At 38.0% G+C, this 17,786-nt stretch overlaps 2 protein-coding genes across 8 annotated transcripts in view; one reads left to right on the top strand and one right to left on the bottom strand.

The window, feature by feature from the left end:
- The window catches only part of WDR72 (WD repeat domain 72), a 103,464-nt gene extending 100,478 nt beyond the window's left edge, over window positions 1–2,986 (bottom strand). For 2 of the 3 annotated variants that reach the window (XM_083870942.1, XM_083870944.1), the window contains exon 1: window positions 2,913–2,986. The gene's annotated coding sequence lies outside the window, so the exon portion shown is untranslated. Of the gene's footprint in view, window positions 1–2,293; window positions 2,368–2,912 lie in introns of those variants that run through there. The other variant, XM_083870943.1, reaches the window with a different exon arrangement.
- A 119-nt stretch (window positions 2,987–3,105) lies between these two features.
- The window catches only part of UNC13C (unc-13 homolog C), a 179,196-nt gene continuing 164,515 nt past the window's right edge, over window positions 3,106–17,786 (top strand). For 2 of the 5 annotated variants that reach the window (XM_083870706.1, XM_083870702.1), the window contains exons 1-5: window positions 3,106–3,150; window positions 3,521–3,590; window positions 12,966–13,153; window positions 13,954–14,142; window positions 16,322–16,351. The gene's annotated coding sequence lies outside the window, so the exon portion shown is untranslated. Of the gene's footprint in view, window positions 3,151–3,339; window positions 3,410–3,503; window positions 3,591–12,965; window positions 13,154–13,953; window positions 14,143–16,321; window positions 16,352–17,786 lie in introns of those variants that run through there. The other 3 variants (XM_083870705.1, XM_083870703.1, XM_083870704.1) reach the window with 3 other exon arrangements.

The following is a 17,786-nucleotide window of genomic DNA, read 5'->3' as shown; positions in this document are numbered from 1 at the left end:
GATATAAACTAAGTTTAATTGAAAAAAGAAAAATATGATGCAAGTGTGTGCGTAGAGCCATAAAAAACATCATCTCTTAAAGAAAAAAAAAATCCAAACCACATTTACTGTCTGAAATATGGTGTCTGAATGTCCTATCAACTACTATCAAGAATGGATATGTGCAGGAAATAAACCTTGCTTAGGCACTATGCAGAACTACACACATGCAAGTTATTTGTCACTCCTAAAGCATCAAGCAGAGAAAAAGTAACACCTTAAGTCATCGCCAGTGGAGTTACTCACATCCAAACAGTGAAATGCTTTGCAGCAGCAGACTTTCCATCAGGTTTTAGGACAATCACACATCAATTCTTACAGGAAAGCACATGTGACAGAAAGGGCCATCAGTTCCTGCAGAATGTAAGCTTTGATTTCTATGAAATTGCATCTTACTCAAAGATCTTACCGTCAGTTTTATACACATTCAGTCATGCCTGGGTTTATTGAAAATAACAGTTTTCCCTGCAAGAAAGTGCTCAATCCTTTTGCTAGCAAAGTAATAGCACCTTACATTTTCTTAATTATAAATTCTTTTTTGAGCAGAGAGACATCTATGCCCTTTAAAGAGTCAATGATCCCAACAGAATCCCACATGAATCGAAGGACCGGCTAAGGTACTGTCATCTCCAAGTTTACGGCCTCCAGAACTTGGAAAGTGTAGAGAGTAACAAACTTTGAGTCTGTGTCAAAGTATCCCCCCACAGATGTAGGAAAATTCATTTGTAAATGACAAAAGCTTTGATTGACTTGCATTTTTATGAAATATCACAAATTCTGTAATGAACTAGTCATAATTACAAAATTTATCCTTATTTACTCTGTTTTAACACAAAAAAAAACATATAATCTGGTAAAGTCAAGACACATAAAAGCTAAAACCAAAATTTAAAAGGATCTCAAACTGGCAGGCACAGAATATGAATCAAAGTTTTAAGTCAGTATTTTTGTCTTCCTTAAGTGACCTTGAATGCATTTAAGACAAAAAATCCTGTTGATCATAGGAAGGTGATGTTTTTGGTTCAGCTACATTGTACTCTGGGATGTTTAAACAACAAACAAAATTGGAATCAGATGGTGAAAATAAAACAACCAGAACGTTTCACTAGCCCTTGTTTTTTCAATTATGTAATAATCATTAATCAGTGGAGGAAGCAATTGCATCATGGCGAGGATTTCTAAACTCTGACAGGCTGCTTCTTTTTCACTTTTACTCTTTGGATACTCTCAATTAAGAAACAGACCTCTCTGCAGTGATCTTTGCTACAGGGCATGCAGCTGTTTAGTGTAAACAACTCCGAATGACTCGTTATACACACAGTCTAACCTGCTTAAGTAAAAAGACACTGTTTATTATGAAGCAGGACTGAAGTCCAAAACTTACTCAATGCATTGCAATCCATGGATTGCAGTTCTCTTCACAGTGAACTTCAAATTCTAGCACTGAAAAGTCTTTAAATGAGAAAAAACTGTTATTGTCATGTAATCAGTCCTACTGACACAAACCTTTTGAGCAGACCCACCTCACCACAACAGTCATTTTTGTGATGAGGAATTCCAAAAAGAACAGTGATCTGTACCAGTGACATCACAGATGTGTTAAAATTTCATGATATATTAAGGCAACTACTACTATTTCTAGCACCAAAATTACTAGAAAAGTAATGAAAGCACCATGGTTACTAGAAAAGTAATCATGACAGAAATGCTCCCCAACTCTAAGTGAGCCATCCTAATGAATTTTTAATTGAGCAAGTCTCAAAAAAAAAAAAAAAAAAATCCACCCTTTAACCAGAATCACTTGCAAGAAAAAATTATGCTGCTAAAAAAAAAAGAAAAAAATCTGCATGTTAACGCTTTGCACCTACCCAATAAGGAATACTCAATAATGAAACACCAAAATAGCACAAAAGCATTTTCTCACATTTCAAGGAGCTAATATTCTGCACTCTATGCCCTCTCACATTACAAGTTTTCTCCAGTAAATCCAGTGAACAGTGATACATGCCGAGGCTAGAATTGCCAGAATCTCAGTAATTCACTAAACTGCCCTGAAAACAGAAGCAACAGACATCTAACATCAAGCACCAGAGCTGAAAGTTACAAAGCTGACACTACACGTGCAAAAGACCAAAAAAACATCCCAGAAACGGCTGAAATTTACCCAAGTAAGGAAGAACAAACATTGCACGGGCTAAAAAGGCTTCTCACCCGCCAAAACAGCTCTAGGGAACCCACTATTGACAAACCTGACCTGAGGAACCGGAGCCTTAAGGCCGCACGGGGCATCTCCAGCGGGATGAGGGGCTGAGGGGGGGCAGCCGCGCCAGGCCGCGGGAGGAGAGCGGGGACGAGGGGGCAGGAGGAGCGGGGCTCAGGGGGGCAGCGGGGCTCAGGGGGGCAGGAGGAGCGGGGCTCAGGAGAGCAGCGGGACTCAGGGGGGCAGGAGGAGCGGGGCTCAGGGGGGCAGCGGGGCTCAGGGGGGCAGGAGGAGCGGGGCTCGGGTGGGCAGCGGGGCTCAGGGGGGCAGGAGGAGCGGGGCTCAGGGGGGCAGCGGGGCTCAGGGGGGCAGGAGGAGCGGGGCTCAGGGGGGCAGCGGGGCTCAGGGGGGCAGCGGGGCTCAGGGGGGCAGCGGGGCTCAGGGGGGCAGCCGGCCCGGCCCACGGGAGGAGCAGCGGGGACGAGAGGGCAGGAGGAACGGGGCTCAGAGGGGAGCGGCCGCCCCGGCCCACGAAGGAGCAGCGGGGCTCGGTGGGCAGGAGCAGCGGAGCTCAGACGGGAGCAGCCGCCCCGACCCGCGGTAGCAGCAGCGGGGCTCAGGAGGGCAGGAGAAGCGGGGCTCAGGGGGAACAGCCGCCGGGAGCTGCCCTTACCTCCAGCGGCCTTCAGGCACCGGGCGCGGGGCAGAGGGTGCTGAAGGGACGGGCAGGCAGCCGGGACAGGTTTTATCCCGCTCGGCAGCGCCAACACCCGGCGCGGGCCGGATCCAGCCGGTGCTCCCCAGGGCACCGCCGCCCTCAGCCCGGCCAGCTCCCGGTAAGGAAGGAGCGACCGCGGCTGCTCCCTTTGCCCCGGCTGCTCGGGGCGGAACATGGGCTGGAGAAAAAGTAGGTAGGGAAGAAAAGCCCTCACGGGGCCGCACCCCGCCTGCCACGGCACGGGCAGAGGCGCCCAGCCCGCCCCTCAAAACTGCCCTGCGGGGCGATGAGGGACACGAAACTTCTCATCTGCCTGCCCTGCCCTAAGTACAGTGAAAAGAACATTTCCGCTGGCAGGTGGGGTGTTATTTCCCACAGGTGTGGGAGCTCGAGGGCCCGCACCCAGCCAGCTCCGTGCGCACAGGGCTGAGGGCTGTGCATGGGCCAACCTTGTAAGTTCAGGTGCTTCTGTTTGAAAATAACTAATAAACTGCACTGAATGGATACTGTAAGAACGTGCAACTTGATGTGTGTTCAGTCTTTTTCTTTTTTTTTTGTTCAAGGTCAGTCCCAGAGAAGCTTAGGTCTGCAGGGGATTCTTGTGAGGATCTGAATTGGCTGTGCAGTGCACAGGTGAGTTCATATTAACTATTGAAAAGCTTAGTCACAGTCACATCTAGGGCTGCAAACAACATCATGAGACTGGTTATAATATGTAAAAAAATATATTCTCTAAAATCATGTCTTCCTACATTTGTTTGCCTTAAATCCACAGGGAGTTGGAAGAATGTCAAGAGATTTAACTATATTTTTATTGCCTATAGTTTTCCTATTTTAATATAATAAGTGTAATAGCTAAAGTGTGCAATGTTTTTATTTTACTATTACTGAATTCAGATTTACACCAAGACTATTTCCCCAAGATATCTGCCTTGACTTAAATAGTAATATTCTCAAATATACTAATGTGGTTGCAGTCTGCATCAATAGGCTGTGCTTTATAGGTAAGTGAATACAATAAATAAAGACAAATGTGTGTAAAGTTTGTCATTTATTGAAACATATTCCTTGCAAATTTTTCTTCCTAACACTTCTGGAGTTTAGATTTCAAAATATTTTTAATACAATAAAATAAAATACTTTGAAGATGAGACTTCTTAAATCATTTCACCATATGAATCATTTTACGTAGACAAGTTACAAGTCCTGAAAATAGAGCTTTAAATGTAGAGAGTGATATTTGATTAAACTGCATCAGGCCAAGTGTCGAGCACTTAAACATGGTATGTCAGGTGAAAACTTACAAAGATATCTCCTTTTCTGGGCTTAATGGGATGATACAAGTCAGCTTACTTTAAGAACCTTAATGCTATTTTTCTCAGAAAAGGTGAACTTTAGGCCCTTTAAAGTCAATAGTGGTAACTGGAACCTCAGCTAAAGTTTTTGTAGTCAAAAAATGCCATCAAGAAAGTGAAATAATTGTGTGAGACCAGGTAACCTAATGGATAAACTAGATACTGCTTGTGCTTTTTGACACTTCATTTGAGTCGCGAATTCTGCCTGTGAATCTAAATAAATTATTTTGACAGCTTCTCCTTAATCATTGATACATGGAGGTTTCCATAACAAAAACTGTCACATATGCTTTAGCACAATTTGACACAAAGGGAAGGTCACTCCAAAGAGCTTAATTGCATCTTATTCTGAGACAGGGTCACAAAACTATGTGATTTCTGTTTTGTCTTTCAACATCTCATTTGTTGCTATGGGAAAAACATCTCACTCCATAAAAGTAGTGCACATTAATACCATAGAAATGTATTTTGTACAATCCTAGAATGGTTGGGGTTGGAAGGGACCCTGAACACTATCTATTTCCAAGCCCCTGTCATGGGCAAGAATGCCTTCCACTAGGCCAGGCTGCTGAGAGCCCCTTTCAACTGGGCCATGAATCTTTTCAGGGATGGGGCATCCACAGCTTTGCTGGGTAGCCTCTTCCAATGTTTTGCCACCCTCACAGAAAAAAATTTCTGATGTCCAATTGTCGTGGTTTGAAAGCAAAACGAGTGAGAGGCTCCAAGTCAGAAATACAATTTATTAAGACGAAAGGGAAAAAGTAAAATAAAATAAAATAAAATAACATAAATGCAATAATATAAAAGACCACTGACAGAGTCAGAATACAACCTGAGCAGGGTGGTGGAAGCAGTCCAGATGAGGTGGTCTTCCTGAAGCAGTGATCCTGTAGAAAGGTCTGGTAGCTCTGGTCCTCTGGGAATCCAGTGGGTAAGGGCTGCTTGTACTGTCCCAAATCCCAGATTATATCCAGGCGAGAATGCTTGGCTCTTTCCCCTGGGCGGAGCATCTCACAATGGGATGATGAGCTGTGAAGTGGGTCCTTGATGGCCCATTAAACAGAGATAACTCCTGGATGGAGTTACCTGTGAGTCCTGGGCAAGGCATTGATGGGCCATGAGCAGAAGACACCCCAAAGTAAGGGGGGCCTGGGAAGACACTGCCCCACCTTGTTTCAACAGCTCATGAAGATGGTGATAGAATAAATACTTTGTGTACATCCTACACTGCAACCCAGGACATCAATCTAAACTTTCCCTCATTCCCCTTTGTCTCGTCACTACCTACCTCTGTCAAAAGTCCCTGCAGCTTCCTTGTAGGCCGCTTTCAGGTTATCAATAGAAGACTTTTGCTGAAAATTGGACTGTTCACATTCCACTGTTCTTTTAAAAATAATTATTTGGTTCTGAAACAAAATTGCATGACTTATAGATACCTCAAAATTTTAATATGACATTGTTGAGAGTTTGGGAACTCTGTTGTAATTTCTTTTAAGAAACTAGAAAGAGAGAGTTTGAAGCATGTTTCAAGAACAGGATCAAGGATTTTAGTTACAATGCCAAAAAACGGACTTGTGTTGAGTATGAGGGTGAGCCAGTTTTGGAATCATTGCAACTTTTGCATGTTTTTTTTCTGAAAGTGTTGATATGGTGATCAGATTTACAGAGCTCTGGTTTCTCACTCTTCCTGTGAAATACCGCCTTTCTGGGTCCCTTTCTCAATATCCCTGGTTTAGCCATCTCATTATTTCCTTGAGCAAAATGAATCACTGAATGGTGCTGTTATGCCACTGAGAAATCCCCTATACACCATAGCAGCAGTAGGAAAAGTAATTCGATGAGGTTAAAGATTTGTTCCTTTAATTATTTCATGGTGTTCAGTATTTTTTCATGTAAACACATAAAACACCTATTTTTTACATAATTGAAAATATGCATACAAATTAAGTTTAAAAAGTCATGGCAAAGACAAGATTCATAGAAGAAGATAGAATTGCAAAGATTAGGTATTCTGTATTTCCCTGTTTTGTAGAGTGGTTCTTGGGAAGAGCCTGCATTATGGGAAGACAATGAACAAACTCATCAAACCTGCCATGGTACCTGCTGGGTTTGCATATGAAAACAAACTATAAGGATTACCTTGGCTCAACTTTTATGTATAACTTGTGATGTTTACCAAATTTGAAATCCGTAGTGAATCAGCACCAGGCAGGGGCAGTTCAGAGATGAATATGTACATAAAGTGGAGACAGGGAACGGTGTGGGCGTGGGAAAAATTTCTTCTGAAGGAAGTCAGACTTCTTTCCCAAAGTGACTTTTCTGAATCCCAGCTACAGGCATCAGGTGGTGGTTGTATTCCTTGGGCATTGCATTCATAGGCTGTTACAGAAAGCTTGCATTCTTATTCTAGTTCTATGGTTCTTCTGAGCTTGTCTCCTGGCTACCTCTGCTCTTCAGATACCATATAAACAAATTGTTCCTTTGGGTCCAGATTTCAGACAGAGGTGTGACTTAGCTTAGAAGAAGGAGTGGCTCACACTGGGTGGTAAAGAAGGTGTTTATTCAGGGCAAAGGCCCCGGTGTCAGAGAGCATGAGAGCGTGAGCCCCGATTTGGGCTCTTGCTTGCCTTTATTAACAGGGGCGTTACTGATGGAAATGAGGGGAGTAATTTAGGTACAGAGGGCATTGACATGGCCATTTTGGGGCAAAAGGGGTGTGGGGATACCTGAAGCCTTGGCTGAGCCACGTGGCTTAGCCAGGGCCATCAAGTACTAGGGTGTGTCAATAGATAAGATACAATAGAAGGTACAGTACACTGGGACAGGGCTCTTGAAGGGATACAATGGTGAGGGCAAGGCCTATTGAAAGGGATAAGGACAGGGATTAGGGGAAGGGGGGTGGAGGTGGATGAACTTTTACAGAAACTCAATAACAAAAATCATACAGAACTTTAGAAAACGCAAAATGCACACTGCAGCATAGTTCTTTATTTTTGGTCTGCACACCACTTCATCTCATTTCATCCAAACATAATTCTTTGTAACAGAATGTGTATAATGAAATTTCATTTTGGAAAATATTTTTCAGATTCTTTTATTGAAGAAGTTTTATTTTGGCTTGATGAGCTACTGCTTGATTCAGAAATGCAATGTTGCACTGCAGCCTTGAGTGTTCATCTACTTGTGAAACACTGTGCAGCTAATTTGCCCATCAGTGGTTCACTTTCCTCATGTCTAATTTAATAAAAGTTATATTCACTTCCATTGTGGAAAGCTTTGACAGCTATTAATGAAAAGCACTTCAAAACTTTGAAAAAAATCTGATACAAATGTGAAAAACTGGGCCTGTTTTTATTATCATCATCACCCAATAATTAATTTCTTTGGTTTTCTTCTCCTAATCTTCTTTTCAAGATTTTTTCTATTTATCTGAATGGGCAGCAAAGTAATTTCAATAAACTGAAATATTTACCTGGCCTCAATTAGCAATCAGGGCATGTTTCTGAGATGAATAAGAGCAATTAGTGGTTAACAACATTGTTGACAGATGTCACATACTGAAATATGAAACAGCATTAGCTTAGATTGCATTACGGGATGGTTGTCAAGTAGTGAGAATTTATTGTATTATCTTACATGTAATGTGATGAAATATTGATGAAAAAATGTCACATTTCATGTCAATGGAGGTATTGTTTTGCAAAGATAAGCTATGGGTATGTTCACCACTGGCTAGACTTCTGGAGAATGCTGTTGATTAAATCAGCAAACCTTTATGAGAAAAAATTTAATTTCACAAATTGCTGTCAGATAAAAGCTGAGATAAGCCTGTACTTGTTACATTGTGTAAATAAAGCCGGGCAGCATTTGGTAACACGGAATTCAACATTTTAATAATTTTATTATATTTACAGACTGTAGTTTTTGTTTGAATTATTCCCTGAAAATGATAAAACTGTATACACTAGATCCGACAAAGGGGTTGTTTCACAATGTTACTAATTTTAAAATATGGGTAATAAGTATGGGTTTGCTTATTTATTTTAATTACGAAGGACTGTCATACTCCATTTTAGCCACGGGAGGGAGCAAAATGCCAACAGGGAGGACGGTAAAACCCTAATGACTCTGCTCGGGCTGGGAAAAAGGTGACTTGTTATTGTTGAATTGCTGTTTAACGGCACTTGGAGCTCGTGGGAGTAACTTCCTTGTTTTGTCCTTCTCGTAAATATTTTTCAGCGCTTTTCCTTGCTATAATTTCTCACTTCACATTTCTGCCTTGCAAGATTTTATATATAAAATGGATTTATTAATCATTCTTTGTGCTTCTCCAAGGAATAGTATGGAAAGGGGGGAAATGTAAAGGAATTTTTATAATAACTTTTTCCAGTTTTAAAATTTCTCATTATAAGAATCATGACCACGTATTTTCCAGTATTCTCGATGCTGTAAGACCATATACATTTGTTTCTAAAAGTTCCTTGCTTAATACTTTTGTGGGACATGAGAATCCAAAAGTAGATTGTTATCTGTTGTTTTTCTGCAGAAACAGGATGGGAAATATTTGGATTTCTTATAAGTATGTATTTAATGTGGCTTTAGGGTATAAATTAAAAAAAAAATAAAAGGCTGAAAAGTATCTATTATAGATACTTTAAAAATAATAATTTAAACACTTCCTGTGTATTTATTTAACAGATACAGGAACTAAAGAAATCTAAGATTTTTTTGATTTTTTCTATGGCTTCTTTTTAATACAAATATTTTAAAGTGAGCTGAAGAGAAGAGAATTACGATCTTAAAAATATGGGTACACAGCTGATGTAGATTAAAATAGTTGTTGAGTGTCCATAGTTAAACTCAAACTGCTTCTTTGCTTAGGGACTTTTTTTTATTTAAGATTGGAGAGGAAGGAATTACTGAGTCCTACATAATTTTTTGGTAAAGGCTTTGTTCTGCCACCTTTTTTTCACATATAGAGCAAAATTACTGACACCAAGAGAGCTGATTAGGTTCAAGCACTCCATTAAATCAAAAGTTCAAAGGAATGTATATGTACAAACATACATGGAACAATGAAAAATGGCATCTATTTGAGATGTATACTTAGGACAAGATATAGAGGCCAAAGTAATAAATCTAGTGCACAAGATGAATAAAATTGAGATTTCTGGGGAAATATAATTAAGGCATATTTTCTATGGTATTAAAAAAGATTGACATGTTTACTCCCTGGATATGAATTTCAAAAAGAATGAGAAAAAGGGATAAATTATTTTGTTGTTGTCTCAAACGTTTCACATGTACTATGAAATACAGTTCTGTGGCTTTGTAATATCTTTTGTGAACTGAACTGTTTCCTGTGGTATGGTTTAATAGATAAGGAAGATCTGGAAACTCACAAAGTTCATTTGGAAATGCAAAATCATTGCAGCTTTCCAGAGCAAATCAGACATGAGCCACTAGGTGTCCCTAAATGTAAAATAAAAGTAGTCAAGAAGGTAGCTAAGGCTATGTAAGGACACATGGAGCAGCAGTTTAAGAGACTGGAAAACATATCCTTTCATAGGGAGCAAACTGACAATCAACTACTGAGCAGAAATGTTTGATTTGCCCTCTGATGAGCTATGGTTCTTTTGAAACTTATTCCTTCTTTATTAATACAAGTAGAGTTTAATTTTTGTGTGACAGCAAGCAATTTTACATAAATTATACCAATGACCAGCAATACTAACAACAAAATAAAAACTTTGGAAAATCTTGGTTATCTTAAAATAGATAATAAAAAAGAAAATACCTATTTTTACAGGATTTATATGTCCTTGCATTATTTAAGGTCACTTTTTCTGAGCTGTCTTGCTGCATAAAGGGGTCAATGCTTTCTGGGCCATGTCAGGTCAGTGGTCCAGATGACTGCATCATTGAAGAGACAGAGGTCACAGTGGGGGCAGAACTGTACCCAAATTTAAGGACCATAATCATATACTGTATGAGTATGATCCTCTGCTGATTAGTGTAGTGGTAAAATGACTGGTTTGTATTAATATTTAATACAGTATTAATATTTATGCAAAATATTAAAATTTTTTATCTTTCTTTTCAATGCATTCTTGATAAGAAGATCCAAACCACTGTACAGATGCTAATTTCAACACTATTTGCAGAAGACGTAAGTGGTAGTTTTCTGAGTCCTTTTGAGATTGAAGTCAAGGAAGGAGATATGAAGTGACACGTAAAATTTGTACACAAAACCTCTAAGGTTAATAAATGAATAATCGATTTATTCCTAAAGTTTAGGACCAAAATATAAATTATATGGTCTTCTCAATGTCTCTAAATAGACAATTATGCAAAATTTTAAATTTGAGACACTTATTTTTAGTTTGACTACCACTTTTCTGTAATGTAGTAACAAACCTGTGAGATAAGTCTATTTTTAGTCTAACAGCCTATTAGCTCCTGTGACTATCACAAGTATGACAGGTGGAATATGAATCTATGACAAGGTCTTCTATTTTTGTTTGTATTAAAACATTAGGATTTTTTATTGCTGCGTATTGAATTCACTACAGTTTTGGACAATAACAACAGATACTTCAATAAAATTTATATTCTTGATGTTTAATAACACATAACATTTTGAAGGAGGACTCTTCCTTTGGTTGCTCTTGGACAAGGGTCAATGGAGTGCTTTAAACTCATTCATCAAGGTGATTCTTGTGAAGTCCAGAATACATCACTGATTATCCCTAACCATAGTTGTGCCTATCTTTTGGAGGCAAGGACAAAACTGATCTAATTTGTAGTTCCTATCTTCAATATTGCTCATGGTATTTCAGGGTCAGAAATCAACTGATTGATTTTCTGCTTATCCTGTCACTTTGATGATGTATCTCTTGATAGCATATTTTGTTACAGAGTTCATTATTTCTATCTTTTATCACTTATGAAGTCTACTGAAAATTATAGTATACACCTGGGAATGCAGAATCTATATTTCTGAAAGGTAGAAATGAACTGCCTGGCAAAAGTGATTTTGTTGTTGTTTTTTTTTTTCTTGCTTTGCTGGTTGAATTCCTCTTCATGGGTTTCAGGTTTCTGTATCATAAGAATCACATAATGATAATATAGCTATTTATCTTTGAATTTTATCAGAAGAGTGTATAATTTTTTCTTCATACTGGACAAAAATCTTCTCCCACTAGTTCTCATTTTAAGCCAATGACTGACTTCAAGAGGAATGCAAGGAACCACTTCATGAACTACTCTTCTCAGGTGACTGGCATGTTTCTTCATGGACAAGTGTTAAGGAGGTTCTGATGAATGCTGATCAGCTGAAAAATTCACTCTGAATTTGTTTGCAAAGGAGAAAAATTGCTTTCTCCTCAAGAGAAGAATTTCAGAAAAAAATATAGTTAAAGTGTTGGTGTTCGAAGGCCGTAAGTTCTTTAAAACCAAACATGGGTCAGCATAAAATTAGCCAAGAAAAGACAGCTTCATGATGGTCTCAGACAAAAGTATAGGAGATGCAAGGAGACTGTTCCTACACCTTGTATTCATATTACTAACTGAAATTTGGACTTTTTTCTCACCAGGGTTATTAAAAAATATTCTCTTCTATAACTGACATCTTTAACCAACAATAAGCTGTGTTTTCATTTTCCTGTGAAAGTTGGGAGGTTATCTTCCACTTTTTTTTTGTAATCAGTATTCAAATGTCCTCTGTTTTCCTTTTACAAAATAGTTTATTGGAATCTATGAGCTCATGACCTTACTTATTGCATTACAAATATCCTGTAGAGGAAAAACTTCCTGAAAAGAACAATATGTGGTTTTAATGCCAAATAGGTGAATCACAGAGTGAAGTCTCCTTGCTTTTGATGAACTAATGGAAAGATACTGGCAAGCTTTAATTTGCTAATATGTGCTGTATGGAAAGAAGTTTAAAAAAGGCAGATTCTCAGTAGAAAAAAAGCTCACAAATTGAAAGAATCATATTCTCCCTATATCAGCAGAAAATTTGAATTGAAAAATAGCTACATAGCTCTCATGGAAGCAGATCACTCAACAGTGTCAGGTATCTGGTGACACATCCTTAATAACAGCCTTGTACCTAATTACTCTTTTATAGAATAGAGTGGACAGAAAATATAAGTTTTGAAATAGTTTAGTTTAGTTTAAAAATGCACTGTAAACAATTAATTTTGTTTCTTTTTTTCTTTTCAAATTTCTTTCTACATTCTTGATTCTGCACATAGGTCTGTGATGTTGGGACCTTTTAACTGAAGTCAACATATAGGACTGAAGTCTTATATCAGGCATTAAATAATAACTGTAATATTGAAAGGGGAAAACCTTGGGGAAGGCATGGCTGAGTAATAGAGTAAGTACTTGAGGTACTGAAGCATGGATTTTGTCCTGCAGCTTCTACTCTTATGCCCTTTAGCCAAACACCATCTTGACAGCTTGTTCCAGCTCAATGCTCTTCACTGTTTTTTTGTTAAATATAATAAATGCTTTTTCCAAATGAAAAAGCATTTGCACATGCCCTGTTCCCAGTCCACAGTGACCTTCTGCCTATGTTCAGGTATTCTCTTCACATTTCTTACCATAAAATCATAACATCTTTCTTAATTGCTTATGGAAAAAACAGTCATGGCATCACAACTAACTGAACAACAGTAAAGTAAATGAACAACAATGGCTACAGTTACAGCTGCAATCCAAGGATTCAAGGAAAAATCAGCATTCCATATGATGGCCCCTGATATCTGAGAATGGGCATGGAAGAAAGGAAGAAGAGCCAGGATTAGTTCCAGATGGATACAGAGGTGCAGCTGTGTAAGTTTGATTCATGATAATGCTTGCTGTGAACTCTACTTACTAAACCTTACTAAGCAGTGATTAGGTTTTTGTTCCAAGTAAATATTATTTTTCGTGTGATCCAAATGCACCCTTGTGATCAGTGTCTCATCCTGTGTGTACCAGACTAGCTTTGTTAACTTCCCTGGAGCTCCATTGTTTGCTTAAGGTGGAAATCTATCTCTAAGACTATCAGTCGCTGTGGGAGCAAACAGAACTCAGAAGAAAGATATGCAAATATAGTAAGCTAAAACACAAGACCAAAATGTAATAGGTTAACAACTTTACATTATGGCATAGTAGCATGACCCTGAAACAACATAAGTAGTTCTTATGACACTTATATGCAGGGAAAAAAGCCTACACACATTACATATAGAGACTGTAGGCTTTCATGATCTCCTAATTAAATTTACTTCAATGTCACACTTAACAGTTTGACCTTGTGGACTATCACAGAATCACAAGGAAGGAAACTCTCAGTATCATCTAGTCCAGCATCCCTGCTTAAAACAGGGTCAGCATGAGCAGGTTGCTCAGGATTGGGTTCAGTCAGGGTTGGGGTAGCTCCAAGGGCAGAAAACCTCCACATCCTTTCTGGGCAACCTATTTTAGTGTTAAACTACTCTCACAGTAAAAAAAAGAGTTTGCTGTTTCTGTAATTTCCAGTTTGTGCCCTTGGCCTGTTTACCTGTTACTAGATAACAAAAGAGTCAATTTTGTTTGCACCTCTCATCAGGTTTTTATAAACATTTATTAAACCCACCCCACCTTCCCAGGCTTTCTCACAGCCCAGCTAAACAATCTCAGCTCTCACCTGTGTTTTGAGATGGGCCATTTTCCAGACCCAATTTCTTTGAGCTGCAGAAAGCCATTCCTGGACTACCCTCTGATCCAAGGATACTGCCTTACTTGAATTCAAGACCTCAGCCTTTAATTATAGAGATGGAGACTCAAAAATTTACAAGGTAAAGTATTCTGTGTCTATGGAAATATATATACTGTCAAAAACAATTAGAAACCAAAGAAAAAAAAATCTCAATATAATCTGAACAAACAGTCATAAACACCACAATTTTTGTAAAAATTTCAGTGTTGAGTATAGTAACAATAATAATATGAATAATGTTGTAAAATGTTTCAGCATTTAATGAGAATGTTTATTATCTTATGAAGTGCTGCAACAGAATTAGAAATTTATGAAGTATAAAAAAATTCAAATTTTTGTGCAATATTTGTTTATACTATTTTATAAAATTACATATGCTTAGCTATAGCATAAGAAGTGTTCTCTGTGGCTCTATAGTAGAAGAAAAAAGTCTTAAACTTTCTGTATTCCAAATTGGATGCTTTGCAAGTATCAAAATCAAAGCTTAAGAGCTCTAAAAGTACGTTCTTAATAAAATAGTTGTGCTGAGTTTGTTACTTCTGGAGAAGATGGCATTTGGAAGTGTGTTTAGACTACAGACAGCTGCATACAGCAGATAGAAGCTGAGGAAATGAGGGTAAGGAAACAGTTGTAATATTTCTCCTGTCCTCTTCCTTGTCTGTGTGTAAAGAAGGAGAAGCAATTTGTCATCTCTGCTCCATCAGTTGCTTGGCTTTCCTCCATGTGAGCCATGGGAGGAGCATGCTGCAAAAGTGAAACACACATGCAGTGAGGGAGCAGCAGCAGAAGAGTAATTTAATTCAAGCCAAACTATTTTCCTTTTGTATAAAAAAAACGCCTGAATTTCAATGTGTGGTCTTTAAAATATTTTTTTGCTGCAATGGAACTTCTCTCTATAAAAGGTAGGTTTTTCTTATCGAGCTCCTTCATCCATGTGACAAGTATTTAGTACGTAGCTATAAGAAATAACTTCAGAGAGTGGAGTTGTGCAGTGCTCATTTATGTTGATGAGAATATTTCTTGCAGTACTTCTTTCCTACAGGGAAGTATGTAAATTGTGCCCTCTCATAGTTTAGTTGAATTGCTGCAGTGTTTGGCCTCTGTTTGTAGCTCAGCACCATTTGGGCCCCTCAGCATTTGTGATGAAAGTGAAAGTTTTTTTATGTAACTGTGTGAGATGTGATGGAATTATTCATGGTCATATTCTGCAGTATGGTGCCATTCATAGAATTCTCAAGGATGTTTAGGGAGAGGTGAAAGTAAGAATAAGTAATAGGAAGGTACAGGAGATTAAGAAAATGAAAAGAATATTAGAAAACAATGGCAATCTCTTGGGAACCTTTACATTGTAAAGTTGTGGACTCATAATTTTGTTTTATTGGCAATGACTGGGTCCTAAGTATAGCAGTATGATGTATACATGAGTGTATTCATAGAGCAGGTTTAATTATTGTAGGACTGCAGTGATATTTCATTCAAATTAAACTGAACTGTGGTCCATGTGTTGACATGGCAGGGAAATTGAAAGAATATTTAATATTGCTTAAAAATCTAAATTTACTGAACTTTATTAGTTGCACATGATAGAAAATTATGACCAGGTTAAATTTGCATACCTATGACTACCTGAATCACAATCCTCTTAGTTTCACAGATTTTTTTCATTAATGGAAGAAATACCATAGTGTGGAACTTTAGGTTGTTAAGCAAAATCAGGATTTGAAATTTTCACTTTTTATTTGGCAAGGTGTTTACTCAAGTATGTCCTTTCTAATGGACAGAATAAGTACACTGTAATAAAGGATTAGTTGTAAAATGATAGATTATTTTAGATTATATATAGCCAGTCAGTCTTCTGGGAGTGTTATTGGGAAGAATTTAGAACTAGAATTATGAGGTGGTGAATAATAAGTATAATACTCTTCCTGGACAGCTGACCTCCATTCTGCCCTCTGTATTTATTAAATTCCTGTAATGTACAAAGAGTTTTCACATGTTTTGTTTTGGGGGTTTTTTTGTTTGTTTTTTTTGTTTTTTTTTTTTCCAAAGAATCCCAAGCAATCATATTAGCTTCCCACAATGATACTTTTTTAAGATTGCTTGTTTTCATTTTTGGTTGAGTTTTTTTATACCACATAAGTCCCTTAGATTTTATTTTTCATAAAACTTATTGGAAAACAGTGTTAATGTATTATCTGAAACTAATGATATGGTTTGGTTTTGTTTTTTGTTTGGTTTTTTTTTTTTTTTTAATACAGTGAAAAAAGGAAGGTTGGATAAAACAACTGGTAAGTCTGATTCCTCCTTCGGTTTCTACTTTACATTTTTCCTTCATTGGCATGGGGTTTTGTATCACACTGAAGAATCATTTAAGCTTGGGACTACTTTGACATGTTGGATCAACAGTACAGTACAAAATAAATGTACAGTACAAAATTATGCATGTATTTTAAAGATCAAGAGCTGAGACAATTTGTAATTTTAAGTTATGAAATGTTATTATCTTGCAAACTAGTGATATTTAAAATACATTTCCTAAATTTTGACCTAATTTGATTACCTAAATGTATCATTCATCAACAGAAACTTTTTTTTAAGTAAGGAAAGTGAAGTACTTTAGCCCAGACAGGGTGGGGAGGAGATGGTGTCTGAATTTTCCCAGTGAGGAAATACAGACAGGAGACACTGATGGGCAGTTATAGTGACCAGGTGTATACCCTAGGCAATAAATATGAGCAAAACCAAGCTGCCCAGGTCTCCACAAGTCTGTCTTCAGGACCAAGATTTAGCCATGGCGGAAGAGAAAGTCCAAACACAGCCAGAGGTTTCTCACACACAGGTAGACTGTGTAGAGACGACCTGTAGAGACAGGCAGTTTGTAATTACTGGTTCTCAGGAGCAGCTGATATACAACTTAATCAGTGCAGCAAAAATTGCCAGTAGATGTCTGGCTAACAGATGCAAGCAAATTCAAATAGTTTAAATTTACATGGGTGCTCTAAATGGCTAAAGTTAAACATTGTAGGTTGCTATTTTTCAGCCAAGCAATTTAGAGTTCTTTTGAAAATTTCTCAAATTTTAAGTTGCAAATTCTCTCAACTATAAAAAAAATTTTGCAACTACAAAGGATTTTGCAAATTTTTTGTTTTGTTTGCCTCAGTTACACAGAATTGTGGTGTGTGAACCATGCCACGTTGGTGCCATTTCTCACAAATAAGCCACCAGAGTTCTAAATTCATATTGACTTTGTCACGTTTTTTCAGTATGAAAACAAAGTCATGTTTGAGAAGACTGGTGCACTGAGTTAGAGAAAATAAATAGATAACATTGGCCACTGTTGACTTTTTTTATTAAAAAAAAAAATTCCGTTACATGATATCTTTAGTCCTTTGGTCAAATATTATAATCAGTCCTGATCAATAAGATCTACATCCAGGATGTACACAGCCAAGGCTTCTCCTTCACACCTTTTGTTAAGTGCAGTGTAATTTGATACAACCTATTCAGTGATCTATTGTAGACAGTGACAGCTTCCCTCCAGCTCCGAGTGTTTGATTGACCTGTGGTAATACAGACAGTTCAAAAATTCTGTTCTTGGCTACCTCTTGTATACATATATTTTGGCAGCAGTTGTATTAAAAAAAAATAAGTATTTTTTTCAGTCATGTGTCAATGTTGCTCATTGCCTAGGATGCTGGAGGGTTGTGAAGGATGTGTTACATG

This window comes from Zosterops lateralis (genome assembly GCF_965231275.1).
Source record: "Zosterops lateralis genome assembly, chromosome: 13".
Taxonomy (NCBI): domain Eukaryota; kingdom Metazoa; phylum Chordata; class Aves; order Passeriformes; family Zosteropidae; genus Zosterops; species Zosterops lateralis.
Note: the sequence above shows the minus strand (reverse complement) of the source record. Positions and strands in the feature narration are given on the sequence as shown.